Genomic DNA, 24056 nt, shown 5'->3' with positions numbered 1-24056 from the left:
GTAGGAGTTATCTTGCGTGTCGTGAGTGATATGCATACGAGACCCTGGAATACCGTGACTCCAGATATACTCTTTGATTGGGAGTTTAACTTGGAGAATTCAGAAAGACTTGGCCTCAACGTGAAATGGCTTCGTAAGCAAATAAATGTTATCAAGGATTCATGTGAGAAGAACATACCCTTTCCAAACGATGCTGTGAAGGAGAATGAGGATAAGATTTCCAAGCTGACCGAGGAGTTGAACAAGGAGAGGGCGGCTTTGCAACTCTTGAAGGATGCTGATGAGCGAAAGCCTTTTCTTGCTGATTTCTTGAACTTCTGAACTTCTGAGAGATGTGAGGTTTATACTTGGGTTTTTATTATTTATATGGTTTTGGATTGACGGATGGTTAAGGATTTTATTGTAGATTTGATTGATATTTTCTTATACGAAATATGAACTGAATTTTGATAGATTGCTGAATTCAAATACTGATTGCAAGTATTGAAAATGTTTTGGAGGAATTGAAATACAAATGAAAGAAAATCCTAAGTGTTAAATCCCAAGGCCACGAGTGCTTCAAACGCCCAATACCTTAAATATCCAATAATTTCATATAAACGCCTTGAGCCAATTTTCGTGAATTACTGGTAGGGTTCTGCCATCTATGTTGGTCAATTTGTAGTATCCTCCGGTCACGGACTCAACGACCATGAATGGTCCTTCCCAATTGGAATTCCTTGTAGAATGAAGATCGCGCTGAACTGCTTTGAGAACCAGGTCCCTTCATGAAACTTGTTGGTCTTGGTCGATCGCGCCTTGAATATCTTTTGTTGATTCAGAATTCCTTATTTGATGGAATTCCTCGATTGTGCCCCGTATGGGCACTCGAGCGGAAGAGAGTATCCAGCATAGTGTTGATCATGCTTAGCCAAGTCTTCAGTAATAAACCTCTCGATGGAGTGACCGATTTGAAGAAGTTATGAACCCAACCATTGAGTGTAATATTGCTGAGGTGAAGTTACCCACTCGTAGCTTTTGATGACTGCTAAATTATTCATGGGGAGAAGTCCCTGGACCATAGTAGCGTATTTGAACATTGGTAATATTGGAGCAAGAGGAGGAATAAGACTTGCCTGAGCTCGAAACCTTCTGACAAAGGTGTGCGGATTATCTTCAAGTTCCTGCGTAAGTCCCATCAGAGTTTTTACTTCTTCCAGATGCTCAAACGGTGGTGCGTCCTCTGCTTCGTCTTCCGACTCGGAATCCTTGTCGATGATAGGATGTGTTGAAGGCATCGTTGTCCTTTCAGCATGAATCCAAGTTCTCCCAAGGACCATGTCGTATCCAGGGTCTTCCCGGATTATGAAAAACTTGGCCTCAGTGCAGATCGATCTTTCCGTAACTTTGAGGGTGATGAAGCTGTATGCGTTTCTGGAGATTATTTCGTGGTCCATGATTGCTATGGGAGCGTGGGTGGCTTCCCGTCGAGTAATACCAACAGATCTGAGAGTTTTCAAAGGGATGATGTTGATGGCGGTACCAACATCGATGAACGCCCTCTTGAACTCATTTCCTTTAATGTGCACTGTGGTGAGCAGTCCCCAGTCATACATTTCTGTGTCGGTGGCTGAAGGTCCGACGGTAGTTTCTTGGCTCAGCGGACGTATTCCGGACACGATGTGGTTCAGTGCAACAAACATGTCTTTCCTTTGAGATTTCGAAACATACAACAGCTCACATACATGTTCGATCAGAGATTGGACTGTTTCCTTGACAGGAGGTTCGGAGATGGTAAAAGTTCTGACTGGGAGGGGGTTTTTGTGCACCCCCTCAGTCCCCAGGTTGAGCTCTCCTGATCTGACCTTTTCTTTGAATATGCGCTTCAAAATTTTGCAATCACTCGTGGGATGGATGACGTATCTATGGAAGCGACAATACCGAGGATTTTCCATGGCCTCTTCAGTTGGTTCCTTCTTGACATAAGGCAATTTGATTGCGCCATCTTGAATCTAGTCATCGAGTAGTTCATTAACTTCTTCCATTGAACAGGGAAAATCAGGTGCTTCTGGATCTTCCGTATGCTGAATAGGGATTTTCAAATTCTCCTTCTTGTGTGCCTTTGAAGGGGTGGAGGAAGTCTGCTTGTGTTGTGATTCTGCTTTTCGCTTACTCCTTTCCGCGACAGCATTTGTTGAAGGTTGCAGGTTATATTGCTTGTTGATCAGACGCCTACTTCCTCAAGTGTCTTTTGAATTTTCAATCTTTGTAGACTTTTCTCTTTCCAGAAGAGCGGGTGCAGTGGTTGCTGACCTCTTCGCAGCTTCGTGAAGCTCTGAGAAAGTCTGGAATCGAAGGTTTTCTAACAAGGCTCTGTAGACCGGGAGCATGCCATTGATGCACAAGTCCACCAGTTGTTGTTCCGTGACGTTTGGGTCATGACAATCCAGGGATTGGACTCTGAACCTCTTCACATAATCATTGGGATTTTCACTGACCCTTTGAAACATTCTTCCAAGGTCGGATAGGGTGACTTGTTCTGACACGAAGAAGTATTTCCTGTAAAATGCGTTAACCATTTCTCCCCAATTGTTGATGGTCCCTGGTGTGATGCTGTTATACCAGGTGTATGCCCTGCCTTTCAGAGATTTCGAGAATTCCTTGAGATGCACGACATGATTATGTTCATGTTCTCCCACGGCTTCGAGGAAACGAGAGACATTTTCCCGAGGGGAAAGTTGGAGAAACGTAACCTTTGGGGAGTGGAATCCTCTGCATAGCGGCAGAATAAGGAGGTTGATGACGATGGTCATGCGATGTCTTGCCTTTTCCATGGTTCTCTAAGAGGTGCTCCAGATCCTCGCCAGTGATGAAATTCGGTGATCCCTTCGCTGATGAGTTGTCTGCAGCAGTTTTGTGGACTTCGTCGTCTTCTATTGTATGGATTGGAATTACTTTAGAACCGTCGTCCGAGGATTTATCCTTCTCCTTTACCTTCTCTTGAGTCTTCTCTGACATCTTGTCAGTAAGAGTTTTGAGATAATTACACAACTCCTTCTGTGTAGCAGCCATGTCAGTCTGGTTCTTTGCAAGAGTCTCTTGCGCTTTGATAAGATCAGCAATGGTAGGCGATGAACCTCTTCTGACTTCTTCAGGATGTCGTCCAGACAGTGGATGACCTTCGGTGTGAGGAAGAGTAGTGTCACCACAATCAGTGTTGGAGGTCGGAATTGTCTCCGGGATATTCTGATTGTTGTTGTTGCTAGTGCTAGCACGGTTTGTGTTAGGATTCGTAACTGAACCTGACCTGAGATCAACCATTTTGTGAAATTGTGAGATTGAAACCTAGAGAATGATCTCCCACTGTGGTCGCTAATCTTTAGATGGGGAAAAACGATTTGCTGGTTTTTAAGGAATTGAGGAGACGACCGTACGGAGGAGACTCCTCGAACCGAGCGAAATGTTAAACCTCATACAGATGCACCGCTGCAAAGGGGGTGCTTTAGATTCGAGAGATCAATTTGTAGTACTCCGGCCTAAATCAAGACAATGACCGTTCCAGAGTAAATTCGGTCACAAGAGAGGATGGGTTGATCTGTAGGAGGGAAGCTGAGAAATGTGTGGAATCAATGGTAATCAAAGATGGTGGGTGTGTGAATTCTGAATACGATAAGCTCTGAGTGATTGAAATTGCTCAATTGAGAGTAGTTGCTCAATTGATGAGTTGATGATCTTGTGTTGTCTATGAGACGTGAGATTGATGATACCGCTGATGCCGATTCAATCATGATTCAGAGACTTATTTATATTGCTGGAATTGTAGACACCATGATTCCATGAAGTGTGACAGTTGATGGAATCAAGGAGTGGGGAAGTGGAGATCGTGTTTGAAACCAGTTGCTCAACGTGTGGAGACTTGGTCGATTTTCCACCACTACCTCGTGAATTTCTTCAACTGATTGCACGACTTGCTCACATTCCATCGTGTGTTTGAACACACGTGCCTTAGACCGCCAGAACAAAACCCTAAGTGATATCCCCCAAAGTGACACGATTGACGTCTCGTGGTTTGTTAGTCAATTGATGACTTCGTGGTTTGATGGAACGATGAGTCCATGTAGTCGTTAAGTTGAACATGATGTTCTGAAACTCATGAATTGAACATGTCATGAGACAGAGGTATAGTTCTTACGATGAAGTGAGCAAGTATTGCTCATATGGATCGTTGAATATTGATTGTTGAACCAATATTGGGCAAATATTCCTCATCTGAGCAAGTGTTGCTCATGTGATGAATTGTTGAATATTTGATCGTCTGAGCATGTGTTGCTCATCTGATGGATTATGGGCAGCGTACCAAAAATATTAATTAGAATATTGGTCGTTGAACCGAGCATAATTAATAAAATTAATGACCATGAGGTCGTCATAAAATTATTAAGGTTAGAATCTGGAATGATGATCCTTGGATTCAGAAATCCTAATTTGATCGATTGATGATCAATTCATGGTTCGTCAGAATTTCAACCATGGGAAGAAGGAGGGAGTGATTACATGGGACCGTGGATCAACCATGTAGTGTCCATATGCTCACGTGAGCAAATACGAAAAACTCCTGAAGAGTTGACTATTTAAGGAAAACTAATAATAAAATAATAAAACAAAGGGGCGTGTGGGACCGGCTAGGGCATGTCCGGCCGGCCAAGCCTCGGTACCACAAGTTTTCATAATTTATAATATTTTATTATTATTTGATGATTTGTGCAAAAATACCATGAAATCAAGGAGTTTTTTCATGAAATTAGAGAAATAATAATAATAATAATAATAAAATAATAATAAGGAACCGTGGGTGTGGGGCCGGTTGGCCAATGGTCACACCCCACACTCCTTTCCTTAATTTTATACTATCTTTTATGGATTTATGGAAGTACCATGAAATCGAGGAGTTTCCTCGAGACGAAGGAGATTTGATAAGATGAGAGGATTTTCATCAAATCATGGAAAATAATAAAAATTCATTAAAAATATAAATCAGCGTGGGATTGACCACGACACGGTCGATCGGTCGTGTGTTCGTGCTCCCAGCATCCTGATCAGTATTTTTAATTATTTATTATTTTCTTCTATATTTTGCATAGGTTCATCGTTTCGTTGTATTTTTGAAATACTCGTTCGCGCGGTGACTGTTAGTGTATCATCGTTGAATACACCTTCACCATTTGAATCGGGGCTTACTTAGAGGTAGCTCAGACGCCCGGTTGTTGATTATTTATTACTAATTGTGCAATTCAGTGGAGAATAATTCACAAAACTGAGTAATAAGATGTTTATTATTAATTCATAGGATCATCTGAGGATTCGACTATGAATTCAGAATAATAAAGTGGGCATTACCATTCCATGGGATCGTAGATTCGACCATAGAATCGTAGTAATTAAGGTTTATCTATTACCATTTATGAGACCAGTTGTGGATTCGATCATGAAATCGGAGTAATGAGATAATATAGTTATTTTTATTCTATGAGATCAAGTCATGGATTCGATCATAGAATCAGAACAATTGTTATTGTCATTCCATGGGACCAGTCGTGGATTCGACCATGGAATAGGAGCGATTGCAATTAGGAATAATTAACTTTGTGGATCTATACTAGCAGAGCAAGCTGTCTAGGAGCATTAATTATCCTGATACGAGCTTGCCGGTAAGTCATATCCTTTATATAGTCAGGGTAAACTTGTTGTTTGTTCCTGAAGACGTCATCGCTCTATACTAGCAGAGCAAGCTGTCTAGGAGCCGTCCATCTCGTGATGCTATATAGAAATAATCACTGAAAGTATTCAGTATTCATGAGATATGTCGTTGTCCAGTCGTGAGACTACATATTTACATGTACTCTGAGAGAAAGTACTCTCCGTTGAGAATTCGATGAGAGACCCGTATCTCGATACTCACGTCTGATTGCTGAATCAGAGCTTCGTATAATTATGAGTTTACGAATTTAGCCTGTGTCGAAAATCCACCATCTACAGCTAGTTTGGTTAGGAGTGATATGTTAAATTGGTGTGGATTCTTGATACCTATACCCCCTTGAGAAATAGGATTGCATATGTTGATCCAGGCCTTTATATAGCCACATATGCTCTTGGGTTTATTTTTATTCCACCAAAATTCTTTTTGGATTTTGTCTATTTGATCAACGTTTCTTTAGGGAGAGAAAGCACTTGCATCTGGTAAGTTGGAAAGCCTTGAAGGATGGACTTTATTAGAACTGTTCTACCAGTTTGAGAGAGTAACTTAGATTTCCAACCTTGAAGAGTGGCATAGTATTTTTGTAGCAGAGGTTCAAAATTTTATTTTCTATTTTTATCAAAGAAAAGAGGGGTTCCTAGATATCTATCATTTTTGTCATTAACGGAACTTTTAGGATCCTCGCAATGATTTTCCCATGTTTCGGGTGAATTTTAGGACTGAAATAGATACCGGATTTTTGGAGGTTTACCATCTGACACGTAATCTCGCCAAATCTTGATAGAATATCTAACAGGTTTTTTGCCTCGCCAAAGTCAGCTCTTGTGAATAAAAAGCAGTCATCTGCGAAGAAAATGTGTGAAATATTTGGGGCATCTTTATTTACTTTGAGGCCCGAAATTTTCTTTTCGGAAACTGCTTTTTCTAGGAGTCTAAAAAGAATCTCCATGCAAGAACAAGTACGGTGAAAGCGGGTTACCCTGTCTTAGGCCTCTAGAAGTGGAAAATTTTGGACCCGGAGAGCCATTTAGAAGGATAGAAAAATGAAGTGGTTGAAATGCACTGCATTATGAGGTTATCCCACGAATGACAAAAACCAAACGCTGATAGAGCCGATTTGATGAAATTCCACTCTACTTTGTCAAAAGCTTTTGAGAGGTCTAATTTTAAAGCAAAAGTTCCTTTTGTAACTTTTGAGTTTTTCATAGAGTGAATAAGATCACGTGCAATGATAATGTTATCCGTGATTTGTCAACCCGGAAGAAAAGCAGATTGATTAGGGGATATTATCTTGTTTAAGATACACCAAATTTATCTTGGGTATTACAGCTGGTGATTAGTGAAAAGACGAGGGTACCCAAATATACCTCAATCTAAAACTTTTCCACCTACAAGTCCTTTCTCCGAAAGTGATTGTCTATGGACTGAGTCGAGAGAATACAACAAATCGGTTCACACTTCGTGTGATCGTCTATGGATACGAGATCGAGACAATACGACAACAAGATAACTTGTGTGATTGACTATGGATACAAGATCGAGACAATACAACAACGAAGTATGTTTACTTGATAAAAGGTTCAGACTTAACCAAACACAATAGGATTGCTATCAAGTAAATAGGAATTAACGTTTGTGTATTTTACTTCTAATTATAATAAAACAATTATAATTGCGGAAATAAAAAAGTAAAAGACACAACAAGATTTTGTTAACGAGGAAACCACAAATGCAAAAAAAACCCGGGACCTTGTCCAGAATTGAATACTCTCAGGATTAAGCCGCTATACAAAATCTAAACCAACTTTGTATAGTTAAGACCAAGCAACTAAACCTATAGTTCACCTAGTTCCGCCTGTATCCCTGCGCCTCCAACTTGCAATAAGTCACGCACTTGGAACAATTCCTTTGGTTCGTATTCCAAACAGTAAAGGAACAACAAATATGTTCGGTACAACTCCTTTAAATCAACGTGATATGAGTTTGACAATAGGCTCTTCCGTCTATCCCAATAAACTCCTTTGTCAGGTCCTTAAATATATCCAATAACAATTATCAAAGTAATTATCAAGATTTTGCAATCAATACTTTGAATCACAAAGAATTGTATTGATGCCTATCTACTCAACTAATCAATAAAATCTATCACAAAGATAAACCGATTATAGTTGGATCCTTTTCCAGCCGAAACAAGTTTTGTGCACACCAAAGATTATGACCCAAATATCTTCTTTGTCTTAAAATCTTCTTTGATCTTCAATAAAAACCTGCACACAATCAACTTGAATCTCTTGTGATCAATCATACACAAAACGGAGTCTATTAACAATGGATTATCACAAGACGTCTTAAGAACTACAAACGGTCTAAAGATCCCCGTCGAAACTTCGATCTAGTTTGAGTGAATCTTATATCAGAAGAGAAGATTCTCAAGCATAAACAAACTAGGTGCAATCAAAGTTCAACAACCGTTAGTCAATCAAATCAATCGAAAACTAATAATAAACTGCAATTATCTAGTTTCCCACCAATGGTACTAATAGAGCTTCTCAATCCCAAAGAAGTCTTTAAACCGAGCGGTCGTAAGAGATTTCTCATAATTAGGTTACTTTCCTCTCCGAATAGGTGGCTCCACCAGTAACAACACAACTAGGTAATTTTTCTGGCTCTGAGGATTAGTTTGCTTGAAATGCAAACTTCAATATTTATAGACCAAGGAAGTTTCGACACCAAGAAATTTCCAAAACCTAATATTCTCAAAGATATGCAATAAACACAAATCAGTTCTCATAATTCCTGGAAAAGCTCTGTCCAAATTATGACCGAAATCTCAGTAGAAAATCTCCAACTAGTAAATGCACATTGCTATTTTTTATTCTCTAAAGATATGCATTTTAATTGCTGGAAATTAAAAGCATATAAAACTAAAAACCTTAATTAAAAGATTCTCAATTTATTTCGATCCGGGATTCTCCTTTAGCTATTAAGGAATATCTTTGAACAATAAATGATAAGAGTTACTGCACATGTTCAAAGTATGTCGACATCTTTACTTTGTAAATCCTTTTTCATATTTACAATCTTGGAATCGATTTTCCACACTTTCAAACAAGTTTAGAATTGGTTCATCTGACTTCCAAGAACTATGTGATTGATTATCCTATCAAATCACAAAACATGGGTTTCACGGTTCTACCAAAACAAGTTTCGGTTCTACCTCCGTGTGGGTACTAGAATTAGTCACGCTAGTTACCAAAACTTGGTTGATTAGGTACTAAGATGGGTTCCCACATATATATGGTATCTAACTTGTATTTGTTGCACATGTCATAGGATCGGTTCCCAATAACTAAAAACGTGTTGCACATGTTCATAGGATCGGTTCCGAATAACTAAAAACTTATTGCACCTCTTACAAGGATCGATTCCCCTTTTGTGATCGGTTACACCTCTTAGTAGGATCGGTCCCCCGATGTCTAGAGTTGGTCATACCAATTACAACAAATCGATCATACCATCTCAGGTGATTACTTAAGATCGGTTTCACTAATAAAAGTCATACCAATACATAAGTCAGGCCTTGTGAATAGTTTTACCAAGAACATAAGCAACTCATGAGCGGTTATACTAAACACACATATTGGTAATCCAAAGATTTGCAATGAATAACAATACCAATAAGCCTAGCGATTTCCCTTTCGATTCATAAAACAAGTTTATGAATTGTACTTCCTTTAAACGAATGTAAAACATTGTTTCATAGGACGAAATCTTCACCCATACCCATACATAATGACAATTGCATTAATACGATGATGTTGATGTCTTATATACGAAGTTCAAAAGATAAGTGTAATACTTCGTATTGTATTCCTTAATACTATGTCTAACTAGTGTATAAACATTCACAGCTTCGCAGTTATGTTTTCAATATGCACGACTTGAAAGATACGTTAGGGAATGAAACAGTTCAAGTCAAATATTACTAACCTCAAGTGGAAGGATGATGTCGTCGTTGTAGCTCCTTACCTTTTCACATTCTTCAAGTTTTCACGTAATACTTGTTATGTATCATATCCTAATACTTTCAAGCTAACCTATACGAAGTTGAATCTAGTAAATAATCAAGCGACTCTTTAAATGAGTTTTGGTTCACTAAAATATGACAACCAAACTTGACATACCAACGCTTGGTGGGTTCAAACGAGCTATGCTTTAACAATCTCCCCCTTTGTCAATTTTAGTGACAAAACTCTTACATCATATGGATAAACAAATTACAAGAATTTATTACACATACGCTTGATTCCCAAATTCATCAGCACAATAACATGTATACATTCAATTCATAAATGCCGCTGTTGACATTATAATAACAAAGCTACTACTCCCCCTAAAGGTAAGATAAGTAGATTTTCAATCCGCACGTCTTTATTATTTCCATGATCATATGATATGTTACTCCCCCTTAGTCTATGCTTTACTCTTTTCGTTAGATATAAAGTTTAAACATCATTGTCCTTTCCTTAGTGATACCAAATCAATACAAATCAATATCAATATCACTTGTTTACTCCATATATTTCTCCCCTTTTTGTCATAAAATGACAAAGGTACGAGCAAATAAAGGACAAACCGAAAGGATCTTACAAATCTTACAAAGAGACTTGCAAAACCTATAAGAGTTAAGCACGGGGATTCTGCACACCACTTTTGGTAACCAATATCAAAACCGAACTACAAGTAATTTTTTTTTGATATGTTACCAACGAAATAATTTCCCGAAGAAATTTTCCCTAATAGTTTAGCAAACCAAAAATCGACTAAGCACCTTAGTTCCTTTGCTAAACCGATTGCACAAATACAATCGCTTGTTCGATAAGACCAAAATAAAGATCAGAATTAACTCTATTTTTATCATCAGGATCTAGTTATTCTCATCAATAACTTAGACCTTTCACTTTTAAACAAGACAAGTACTAGGTTAGTTAACTAGCATTTCTTGTTAAGGCATTCGATTAGACTTGAATAACCGAAACCTCCACTTTGATAAGTCTAACTAAGATCAGAATTAACTTAGTTTCTCTTATCCGGAATCAAATTGGACTAAACAATTCATCCCGAAAACCTTTTCTTTTATTAGGCCATAAACAATTCATACAAACCAAATAAATCAACTTGCATAATTATTTACCTCAACCGGAAGCAATTGAAACAACATAGACATTAAAGTATTGCAATTGCACCGAAATTTCGTAATCCTAAAAAATTGATATAAAACAATAAAGCAAGATAACAATAGTTTTTATTAACCGGAAACAATTGAATCACACACACATTCACAAACAATGGAATAAACATCAATTGTACCGAAATTTTGTTAAGCAAAAGCAATAAATATATGCAATAAAATCAGGCTTTTCTTAAACAGGAAAACGATTAACTAACAAATTCGTTACCTCAAATTACGCATCCTCTTCTCCCCTGAAAGATATATCATTAAGCGCAAGTTCACATAGAACTCTCCCCCGTTGTGTTGTCATCCTCTCGCAAAACAAAAGAACAACAACAAAGACCAACCTTTACCAGAGAAAGGTTGAAAACCGGTTTTAACTAATGCAATGTAAAAGTTAAAACCCCGAAACTCATATGATTTTATGCTAAACCAAAACGATTCAACATATTGTGACTTTTTCACATATTAGTTTCAATCAGATTCCCTCATGATCCTTTGATAAGGCCTACCAACATGGGCTAGAACTCAATCCCGCTAAATCAAAAAGTCACCCAACCCATAAGAGCTCACACATATGAGATCAAATATTAAGGTTATGAAAACCGAAATCAGACATCCCATAAACATACATAGCAATAATATAAAGCATTCAAGCACAGGCTATGTAATCAAAAACTATCATAAGAAAAATTATAAAATAATAATTTTTATTCATAAATAAGATAGTTGTATTCATAATAGACTTTATTGAAGTAATCAAAAACTAATGTTTATTTTCTTTCTCACTTCTTGTGAAGATTGCTTTCAAAAACTGGATTCAAATTCTTCCGAGCACTTCCTTTTTCAGAAGACAATTTGTTTATCTCAAGCAGTTGAGAATGAAGATTTGCTAGTACTTCTTTTGAATCCTTTATCATCAGCTCATGATATCTAATGCAACATTTAACAGTAAGAATATGTTTTCTTAGATAATCTTGAGAATTATCATGAAGAGAGATATCATGAGTTTCAATCATAACTGATGCACATAGTGCTAAATCATCAAGAGATGATCATTCTTTTGCTGGATTCTCCATTGAAGCAATATAGTCTTCTTTCGGACAAGAAAAAAATATATATAATGGGAGAATAACAAGGGATAATTTGGTTTAAGGAAACCGAATATATTTTTCCCAAAAGTAAGAATATTTTTACTTAAAGATAAGATATGTACATCCTGCCCAGATTTATGCTTCCTCACAATCACAATATTGGGCAACAAGTGAGGATGCAATTTACAACACAATCAGTGTGTGTTGGGATGAGAAATATTCTCACCACAGGTAACAAATGCATCCTTAGGATAGCTTATAAACACAATAGACTTTGTTTCCTTACGTTCTTTCTTTCTCTTATAATTGCAAGAGTTTGCAATTCCTTTTTGAGATCTAATAAACTTACCATCCTTCAAAATATCTATCGCTTTGTGAAGAGCTTTGATAAATTTATTTTGTTGGAGATTTCCATGGAAGATTGCAGCATGGTTACTTTCTCCACAAGAAGAACTTAGTGAATTATCAGAAAAACTAGTTTCTGACCCTCTTGGTTTTTCAACCATATTTTCTTGCTCAGATTTTACCTTTTGGGTTTTATCTGAAAGGAATTTCAAAAGGTTCTCAAGTACTAGGCTTAAACTTTTATTTTCCTTAAATCCCAACTCAAGTTTTTCTAGGAGTTGATTAGACTCACAGGTTTCAACACTGCTAAAGTTGGCAAGAAGTGCATTGCAGTTAGATATTCCTTCATAGGATTCTTCCTCCGGAATATCATCAAGAGTAGAGATATAAACTTTGTTGCACTTCTTAGTTCTTCTGCTAGAACAATGTTTTGCCATATGTCTGAATCTACGACACTTGAAGCATTGGACTTCTTCATTACCCTTTTATGACAAAACGATAATTTTTCAGGAACACGTTTATCGTTAGATAAGATGTCCTTAATTCGTTGCGCTAGAAGCATAATTTTTGAGTCAAGATCCTTTTCAACATATACCTTTTCCTCTTGGCAACGTTTCTCAGTTTGATTCTTCGACAAAATTTCTCTGTCAAAGATCTTTAACTTTTCTTCGAGAAACTGTAGAAAGATCATTTGCTTATATTGTGGCATGTTTCTTAGACTTGTATCTGGATGGTCACGATCTGAGAATTTTGCATATTATTTCCTTTTCAGGTATAGACTTTCCTAGTAGGAAAGAAGCATTGACAATCTCAGAAAGTTTAGTGTTAAACTCCTCAAAGGTATCCTTATCATCCATTTTAAGGTATTCCCATTCAGATGAAAGGGACAGAAGTCGCGCTTCTTTTTCGGAATCATTACCTTCGAATACGGTCTCAAAAGTATCACATGCCTCCTTAGAAGTTTCACATGACAGAACATGATGACGAAGATCATCACTTATTGCGTGTATGATGGCATTTAGACCATCAGAGTTCTGCTTTGCAAGAGCCCTTTCTTCAAAACTGTAGAATGCAAAGCGTTTAAACTCTGCTTCTGGATATTCTACTCTTGGTCTTTCATACCCGTCTTCGATTAATAGCCAAGTATTAAAATCTCGGTATTGAAGAAAAGTTCTCATAGAAGCTTTCCAAAATGGGTAATTCAACCCATTAAATCTTGGTGGTACGTTAACTGAATCATTCATAAGATTTGTTTTCTTATATGTTGGATCGCCCAAACACAGATTGTTAGATTTTTTCGTGTTTGCCTGCTCTGATACCAATTGAAAAGATGAGGGTACCCAAATATACCTCAATCTAAAACTTTTCCACCTATAAGTCCTTTCTCCGAAAGTAATTGTCTATGGATTGAGTCGAGACAATACAACTAATCGGTTCACACTTCATGTGATCGTCTATGGATACGAGATCGAGACAATACGACAACAAGATTACTTGTGTGATTGACTATGTATACAAGAACGAGACAAAACAACAACAAAGTATGTTTACTTGATAAAAGGTTCGGACTTAACCAAACACAATAGGATTTCTATCAAGTAAATAGGAATTAACGTTTGTGTATTTTACTTCTAATTATAATAAAACAATTATAATTGCGGAAATAAAAAAGTAAAAGACACAACAATATTTTGTTAACGAGGAAACCGCAAATGCAGAAAAACCCCGGGATCTTGTCCAGAATTGAATACTCTCAGGATTAAGCGGATATACAAAATATAAACCAACTTCGTATAGTTGAGACCAAGCAATTAAACCTATAATTCACCTAGTTCCGTTTGTATCCATGCGCCTCCAACTTGCCATAAGTGACGCTCTTGGAACAATTCATTTGGTTCGTATTCCAAACAGTAAAGGAACAACAAATTTATTCGGTAACAACTCTTTTCAATCAACGTGATATGAGTTTGACAATAAGCTCTTCCGTTTATCCCAATAAACTCCTTTGTCAGATCCTTAGATCTATCCAATAACAATTACCAAAGTAATTTTCAAGATTTTGCAATCAATACTTTGAATCACAAAGAATTGTATTGATGCCGATCTACTCAACTAATCAATCAAATCTATCACAAAGATAAACCAATTTTAGTTGGATCCTTTTCCAGTCGAAACAAGTTTTGTGCACACCAAAGATTATGAACCCAAATATCTTATTTGTCTTCAAATCTTCATTGATCTTCAATAAACACCTGCACACAATCAACTTGAATCTCTTGTGATCAATCACACACATAACGGAGTCTGTTAACAATGGATTATCACAAGACGTCTTTAGAACTACAAACAGTCTAAAGATCCCTGTCGAAACTTCGATCTTGTTTGAGTGAATCTTATATCAAAAGAGAAGATTCTCAAGCATAAACAAACTAGGTGCAATAAAAGTTCAACAACCATTAGTCAATTAAATCAATCAAAAAATAAACTATAATTATCTAGTTTCCCACCAACGGTATTAATATAGCTTCTCAATCCCAAAGAAGTCTTTAAACCGAGCGGCCGTAAGAGATTTCACCTAATTAGGTTGCTTTCCTCTCCAAATAGGCGGTTCCACTAGTAACAACACAACTAGATAATTTTGCTGGCTCTGAGGATTAGTTTGCTTGAAATGCAAACTTCAATATTTATAGACCAAGGAAGTTTGGACGCCAAGGAATTTCCAAAACCGAATATTCTCAAAGATATGCAATAAACACAAATCGGTTATCATAATTCCTGGAAATGCTCTGTCCAAATTATGACCGAAATCTCAGTAGAAAATCTCCAACTAGTAAATGCACATTGCTATTTTTTATTCTCTAAAGATATGCATTTTGATTGCTGGAAATTAAAAGCATATAAATCTAAAAACCTTAATTAAAAGATTCTCAATTTATTTCGATCCGGTATTCTCCTTTAGCTATTAAGGAATATCTTTGAACAATAAATGATAAGAGTTACTACACATGTCCAAAGTATGTCGACATCTTTACTTTGTAAATCCTTTTTCATATTTACAATCTTGGAATCGATTTTCCACACTTCCAAACAAGTTTAGAATTAGTTCATCTGACTTCCAAGAACTATGTGATTGATTATCCTATCAAATCACAAAACATGGGTTTCACGGTTCTACCAAAACAAGTTTCGGTTCTACCTCCATGTGGGTACTAGAATTAGTCACGCTAGTTACCAAAACTTGGTTGATTAGGTACTAGGATGGGTTCCCACATATATATGGTATCTAACTTGTATTTGTTGCACATGTCATAGGATCGGTTCCCAATAACTAAAAATGTGTTGCACATGTTCATAGGATCGGTTCCCAATAACTAAAAACTTGTTGCACCTCTTACAAGGATCGATTCCCCTTTTGTGATCGGTTACACCTCTTAGTAGGATCGGTCCCTCGATGTCTAGAGTTGGTCATACCAATTACAACAAATCGATCATACCATCTCAGGTGATTACTTAAGATCGGTTTCACTAATAAAAGTCATACCAATACATAAGTCAGGCCTTGTGAATAGTTTTACCAAGAACATAAGCAAGTCATGAGCGGTTATACTAAACACACATATTGGTAATCCAAAGATTTGCAATGAATAACAATACCAATAAGCCTAGCGGTTTCCCTTTCGATTCATAAAACAAGTTTATGAATTGTACTTCCTTTAAAAGAATGTAAACATTGTTTCCTAGGACGAAATCTTCACCCATACCCATACATAATCATAATAGCATTCATGCGATTATGTCGATGTCTCATATACGAAGTTCAAAAGATAAGTGTTATACTTCGTATTGTATTCCTTCATACTATGTCTAACTAGAGTATAAACATTCACAGCTTCGTAGTTATGTTTTCAATATGCACGACTTGAAAGATACGTTAGGGAATGAAACAGTTCAAGTCAAATATTACTAACCTCAAGTGGAAGGATGATGTCGTAGTTGTAGCTCCTTACTTCTTCACATTCTTCAAGTCTTCACGTAATACTTGTAATGTCTCATATCCTAATACTTTCAAGATAACCTATACGAAGTTGACTCTAGTAAATAATCAAGCGACTCTTTAAATGAGTTTTGGTTCACTAAAATATGACAATCAAACTTGACATACCAACGCTTGGTGGGTTCAACCGAGCTATGCTCTAACAATTAGTGGCCCATTCTATAGCTTGATGAAGAGCATGAACTTCTGCGACTATTATTGAGCTAGCCTTGGTAGTCCAGCATTTGGCTTTTGCAAAATGACCATCTGGTATATACCAAACAATTCTTCATCCTGCATTAGAGGAAGATTCCTCCATAGAAGCATCAACAAACATTAACATCAAGTTCTGGTTAGAAGCTACATCATTATGTGTGAGATAATACTTATTAGGTCCAGCTATAATAGAAAAAGAATGCTTATGTAAATGCTGATAAAATTGACTTGTCTCTTGCATGGATTATAATTGAGTTTTGATACCCTATATAACCTTTATAGGATCCTGCTGTAAATTTTCTAATATGGATTTACACCAAGCTTTCCAAACTTTCCACAATATAATAACATACATTCTATGATGTTCATGCATTTCAGAAGTAGGTTTGAGACTAAACCAATTCATAATCCAATCACTAACACATTGACCGTAGAAAAGGGTAGAGAGCACCTATGGGTACCAAACAGCTCGTGCAAAATCACATTCATGAAATAAATGGTCAAGAGTTTCAGTAGCTAACCCACATAAAGGACAAAGTATATCAATAACAATACCAAATTTAAACTACACCGTTTTCATAAGTACAATGTTGTGAAAACATTTCCAAATACAGAGTTTGAATTTTGGAAGAATATTCATATGCTAGAGTCTAAGCTGATGTTTTAGTTCTTGAGAAGAAGCACTACATTGGTCCCTAATCAAAGCGAAGTAAGTAGATTTGGTAGTGAAATGTCCAGTGTTTGTCAAAGACCATCCAATTGTATCAGCCTCACAATTATAAATTCTTATCTGATGTATCCTTTCTATCTGGTCCGGACTAAGGAATTCAACTAAAGTCAAATCCTCCCACTCGGCAATATCATGGTTAATTAGTTGAGAAACTTGATTACAATCCTACAAATGGTAACCCGTTGGTCTTCATAAAACCTGAGAATTAGCCTCGACCCATCTGTCTTGCCATATAGTAATGTCTTCTCTTGTTCTTGTACGTAGGTACCTCCCAAATATAGTATTTCCTAACTATATGAAGACCTTGACACAAAACCTTTCTAAATTCAAGTACCCTTCTTCCTTAAACTAGAATGCAGAATTTGATGTTTAGAAAAATACTTTGACTTGAGAACTCTTGCGCACAAAGTATGAGGTTCAGTAACTAATATCCAAGTCATTTTGGCCAATAAATCCAAGTTGAACTTAGAAAGGTTTCTAAAACCTAAACCGCCAAATCATTTTGGTAAGCAAAGTCTATTCCAAGCTCTAAATTTAAAGCCTTTCTGTTTTGGTTGATGTCCCCACCAATTCTTCTTTGTATGCTATTCAATTGTTTAATTTTAGTCGTCGGTCATGAAAAACATGACATATACTGAATTAAGAACATCCTGAATCTGAATAGATCTTCCCGCTTGTGGAATTAATTTTCCTTTCCAACCATCTAGTTTGCGCTGCATTTCAGTTATTAGAAGTTGAAATCTAGCAACTTTAGATATATTAAGAAACAATGGAACACCTAGGTATTTGAAGTAAATCATCTACTGCATTCTGACGACACCTAGGTATATTTTTACTGAAAGTAGTTTAAATTTTTAGCGGATTAGTGTCATGTCCAGAAGTCCTGCTAAACCTCAATAATAACTGTTGGGCATGTTTGAGTTCAGAAATGTGAGCTTTAAGAAATAACAAAACACCATCCGCAAAAAATAAATGCGAGATAAAAGGACCCGTTCTGCATGGTTTAACCCCATGAATAAGGTATTGGCTTTCAACATGAATAAGGAGTCGAGACAAAGCATCCATCCAAATAATAAAGATATAAGGAGACAAACTGTCTCCTTGTCGAATCCCTCTAGTAGGCGTAAAGAGTTAACAAGGAATACCATTCAAAAGAAGAGAAATTGTAGAAGTGCTAGTATAATGATATATCATATTGCACCATTCCTCAGCAAAACCCAATTGCTTAAACAAATATCTAACAAAGACCACTTCAAATGATCAAACACTTTAGACATATCTAACTTTACTGCCACATCCCCAACCCTATCTTTTTTCTTTTTCACAGTGTCATAAATTATTGTGCTATAACCATGTTGTTTTGGATATATCTATCCGGAACAAAAGTTGCTTGATAGGGGGCAAATGTTAGCTATGATAGGTTTCATGCGATAAACCGTTATTCTAAAGATAATCTTATTAGTTGAATTGCATAAACTAATTGGACGAAAGTCAGAAGGTATCGAAAGGCATCAACCTTTGGAACAAGTGTCTGATAATTAAAATTCAGAGAATGGTTAAAAGATTGTGTCCTAAAGAAATCTTGAACCAACAAAATAATTTCTTTATCAACTATTTCCCAACTGAATTTATAAAAGCCATTTTGGAACCCATCTGGTTCATGGGCTTTCCAAGATGGCAATTGAGCAATAGTATGTTTAATCTCTTCAAGATCATGGATTTTAAAAAAAATTCTCATTATCTGAAGAAGAGATGTAAGGAGTGATAAGGTCAAGCAATTTAGAATCTCTATCAGGATGCATTGACGTAGTAATATGCTTAAAATGACCATTTAAAAGACTCACTATCTGATCCATTTACTTACACCACATTCCTAAAAAATATTGTATAGAAACAATATGATTTATCCTCTTATGAAAGTTGGCTCTATCATGGAAATACTTAGTGTTTCTATCTCCATATGCAAATAAATTATCTCTAGAAATTTGCCTAACATGTTGATCCTGCACATCTTGCCAATGAGAAAGATCTAGTTTTAAATGTTTATATTGAGGGATTAGCTCATCTTGATTATTATATTTAACTAGGGATTGCATCTAGTTCCTAATATGTTTTATTTTAGCTTGTATACTTCCAAAAGTATGTTTACGTGTTAGAGAAAGTATTTGAGATATATCATTCAAACTACTCAGGAAACATAAGAATTCCAAGCATCAAATATAATTTTTTTTACAATCCTTGTGAGCTAGCCATTATTCAAATAAGCGAAACATGTTACTAGCTTTAAGACTACTAGGATTAGTAATAAGAAGAATCGGAGCATGATCAGATCCTACAGGAAGTAAATTAGACAACTGAGCATATTAATCCCTAAGTCTCTATCTAATCTGACCCTAATTAGCTTCTCACTTTTTCGATGTTAGACCAAGTATAAGGATTGCTATTACAAATCAGATATGTGAAGCCTAAATTCCTAATGACCGTAGCACCATAAACTTGTTTCTGGTTTGAGGAACTAGAACCCCCTCTGTTTTTCAGATTCGTCTAAGGTTGTATTTGTTAAAGCATTGCTCGGTCGAACTCGCATGCATTGCTATCTCAAGCATGTTTGTCAATGTTAGTGATCAAAACTATAAGTCTTGATTTCTAGTCTACTATAGTTAAGTCTCGGACTAGGATAGAAAGTGTAGTTGAGCTCAAGATCTCCATGGCGATCATCATACAAGACGAAGGACTACTCAAGGAACTGGTGGATCTTCATCGACTAAAAGTTATGTGGAGACTTGAACTTATCTATCACTCAAAATTCTATCTACTCTATCTCTTGTTTTGAGACAAAAGTCGTTTTGCTATATAGACTTCGATTATACACATTTGCTATTTCGAGCCGAGTTTATCTCGCCTATCTATTTCTCGAAATATGTGTTGGTAAGATTTTGCTTTGGACAAGTTCATCTTTACGTAGTGACGAAAGTCATGTGACGTTTCTATCACTTTGAAAATTGTTTTGACGAGAAATGGTTTGTGAATAACAACTATATAACGTCCTCTAAGAATGTTTCAATGATTGAAATGAGAGTTTAGATTATATAACCAATGATGGATATAAGCATTGTGTGGCAACACATATATGTATAAGTCATTTTTCCATGAACCGAAGTTTGCGAACTTTGTTGATCAAGAGAACCGGAATAAGAGTCGTGAATTCAGTCCGCGAACTGGCGGAAGTTCTTGACCCGAGAAAATCTGTTGGAGTTTGAGAACTCCTTCCGGGAAATTAAGTCCGCGAACTAAGTCTGCGAGCTTAAGATGGTTATATCTAAAGACGATTTTTTGTGAACTTATTTATATTAACTAAGGAATGCTAAATGCAAACCGTGGCTATATAGTTCATGAACCGACTCGAGTGAATCAAATCGTTTTTGATTCGATTGTATCTTATGTAGTTACATAAGATTTTCTTGCACTTGAACAACTCTCTAACTAGTTCATTTGAGTCATTTGAGCTAGTTATGGTGAAGAAGAACATGGTTGATATGAAAGTGCTCATATGGCTAACCTTTGGTTAACTACTGTTGAACCAACAAATGTTCATGTTTGGGTACGGTTACATAAACCCAAAATAGTACATTTCATTTGTGTGTAACAAGCTAAGTTTTCGATCTAACGGTTTAAAGATATTAGCTTGAATCTAATCAGGTTTTTATCTAACGGTGAATATTGAATGCTTTGTTACCAAGCTAACATTGATTGCAAACCCTGATTTTTAAAGATTATATAAGGTAAAACTCTAGCAACTGGGAAACCTAATCCCCATGATAGACACATTTTTGTGTCTGAATTGTCCTCAATGGTGGTATTGTTGGAACTCAATTTTTGTACTAATATTGTGTTTTTATGTATTTTTGGAAATAAACATTTTCGGAAAAAGTTGCTCGAAAGTGCTGATTGGACCCCCGTAGAAAATTACTAAAGGAACCCTCATTATGGATAAGGGCACCCCAGGCATCCCAGATATTAAAGGCGCCCATGTTTTGGATCGGGGCACTTCATCCTCTACATTTCAAATTCGAGTTTTTGGCGGGAAAATGGAGCAGTGAACTGGCAGAGTTTAGAATCAAGAATTTGACGTGATTTCATGAGACTCAATGGCTGGGAATTGTTGGGATGATGTGACTGGTCTTAATAGGCCTGGTATGGCTTATTTTGTCGGATAGAATTGGCTAGATTCCCGCGTTGAAGAAATCAGGGGATCTCGGGTTTGGTTAGTCCATTCCGAGTTCTGAGTGTGTGATCAAGTGATTTTCGTGTGACTGATGCGTGTTTGACACTTCTGGATGATGACTGGATGTATTTGGAGTATTTTTACACGAATCATACAGCTGCAGACGCATGAAGAGGCGAGAAAGGAAAAAAAATTGTCCGAGATTATTTTTATTTACTGCGGAGCTATGGAAAGATTTTCCGGAGTAATGAGCGAATATTCTTTTCTCTGTGGGGTATATATAGGCTGCTGGGATTACATGGAAGGGGGATGGAGAGTTTGGGGTGAAGTTAGAGAAGATTGGTGAGCTGCAGAGTCGGAGAAAAAAAGCTGCAGGAGAGGTTTCTGCTGCTGCGGAAACTCAAGAACACGAAGAACAACGACCCTCAGGCGTCAGTCGCAGGAAGTGTCGTATATTACTGTAGCATAAGCTGTTGATATCCAGCAGTCTTATTCTTCTGTTTCCATTGTAACAGTCATCCTACAACGCTTATTTACGTTGCAGTTGAGCTGTTTTTACCATTTTCTCATATTTCTTCAATAGAAACACCTTTTGAGCCATGGATAAATATTTTGAGTGTGTTTTCGATATGATGAGCTAAACCCCAACACTGGGACGACGGAGGAAGAAGAATTTCATACATGGGTAAAATGATTTAATTATTTTTAAGACTTTTGCATTAATTTTAATTGAAATATGATTTGAATTAATTGGTTGTCATTTAATTTGATGAGGTATACTTAGCTTAATGTTTTGATACATCATGCTTAGGATTTACAACTAATCTTTTGAAAATCTACCTTGGCAAAATAAGAGTCCATGTTAATTTTATTTATTGAGCTTCCATCGTTGAGAATAAATAAATTGAACCCTATGTTATGAATTCGACGAAATCCTAGTCCCAGTAACTCTCTTCATACTGTGACAATTTTTTGTACATATATTTTTCTTTTATTTTAGTTTATTAAATCCTAAAATCATTTTCAACAAGTCCGAGTGAACGACAACCTATTTACCACTATCTAAAATTCGATCAATATTTGGCGCCGCCGACGCAGACTTTTCTTTAGGCTAGAGTTTTTAGATTTTTTTTTCTTTTTAGGTTTTTATTTGTTTTATTTTATTTGTTCTTCTTTACATTTTTGGGTTTTTGTCTTTTCCTTACAGAATTTGGAATTTGGAGCGAAAGAATATTTTGCCAAAGCTTTTGGTGAATACTTAAAGACTTGGAGTAAAAGGCAAAGCGAAAGGAGCGAAAGAAGAAGATTTTTTTATTTTATAAAAAAAAAGAGAGAGAAAAAAAAGAAAAGAGAGAGACATTTTTATTTTTTAGATTTTCCTTTTCTTTTGCACTTTATTTTTGGACTTTGGACTTTGGACTTTAAACTTTGGGACATTATTTTTAAACCCTACGGAAGGGTAGTATTAAATATTAAACTGTTTGCAGAGAAGGATGACGATTACGATATCGCCTCGGCCCCTCGGGTTCGTACATGACATTGGAGTCGTGGCCCGAGTCGACTACAACGGTTCATCCCCCGTCTGGAATGGGAGGTAAGTTTGTCGAAACACTCGCGAATCCCCTGTCAGCGAGTTACTGTATTCCTTCGTTTGCATATATGCTAAGGAATTGAAAACGACTGCTTTAATTTCCTAGTAAAGGGCAAGGACTGGCCATACAAGATAAGGGTTCGGATTTCGTCACCATTCTCTTCTTGCCCGCCTTAGGAAAACGAAACCAAACGCGAACCTGTGCCTAAAATTTTGACTAGAACGAGACCTATAGGGTAACGAGCTTAATAGGAAAGTCGTTCGAAAAATATTGGTTACTCTTTTGAGCATACTTTGAAGTTCATGATGGTTTCTGTGAATTGAATACGCCGCCTTGTAACGCCGGTGAGGCCTTGGGTATCAAAGCTCCACGCAGCTTCCCCCGTCTCTGTTTAACTTACTTTAACTCAGATTGATTCCAGAGAGGTTTGCTCAGATTGTAACGAGTTCCTTTTCGAAAGAATAGAAGCTGGTCTAGAAACAATCTAAGTGGAGCCATCATGCTTTTTTTTTGCTAGAAATCTTTAGGTTTGTTTTGGTGGAGTCAGCCTGCTGTGTGTTTGCTTAGAACTTCCCTTCATGTTAGGATTTTTTTTCTTCTTTTTGTTTTTCTAATGTATGCCCGAGTTTATTAGAGAGCGGGCTTGGAAAAGAGACAATCTAGGTCGATTGATTAGTGAAAAACCTAGTAATTCTTCTTGTGGAAGCGGGGAGCTCGAAGACTCTTCTTTTGAGACCCCCGTTTTTGGAAACTTCAGTTTTGAGAATCTGTCTCTTCGTGAGGAAAGTACCCCTAGTACTTCAGTTGTGCCAGCGATGACAACTTTGAAAGATTACATGTCCCAACTAGGACTA

Source organism: Papaver somniferum, chromosome 7 (assembly GCF_003573695.1).
Source record: "Papaver somniferum cultivar HN1 chromosome 7, ASM357369v1, whole genome shotgun sequence".
NCBI lineage: Eukaryota > Viridiplantae > Streptophyta > Magnoliopsida > Ranunculales > Papaveraceae > Papaver > Papaver somniferum.
This window is presented reverse-complemented; position numbering follows the sequence as displayed.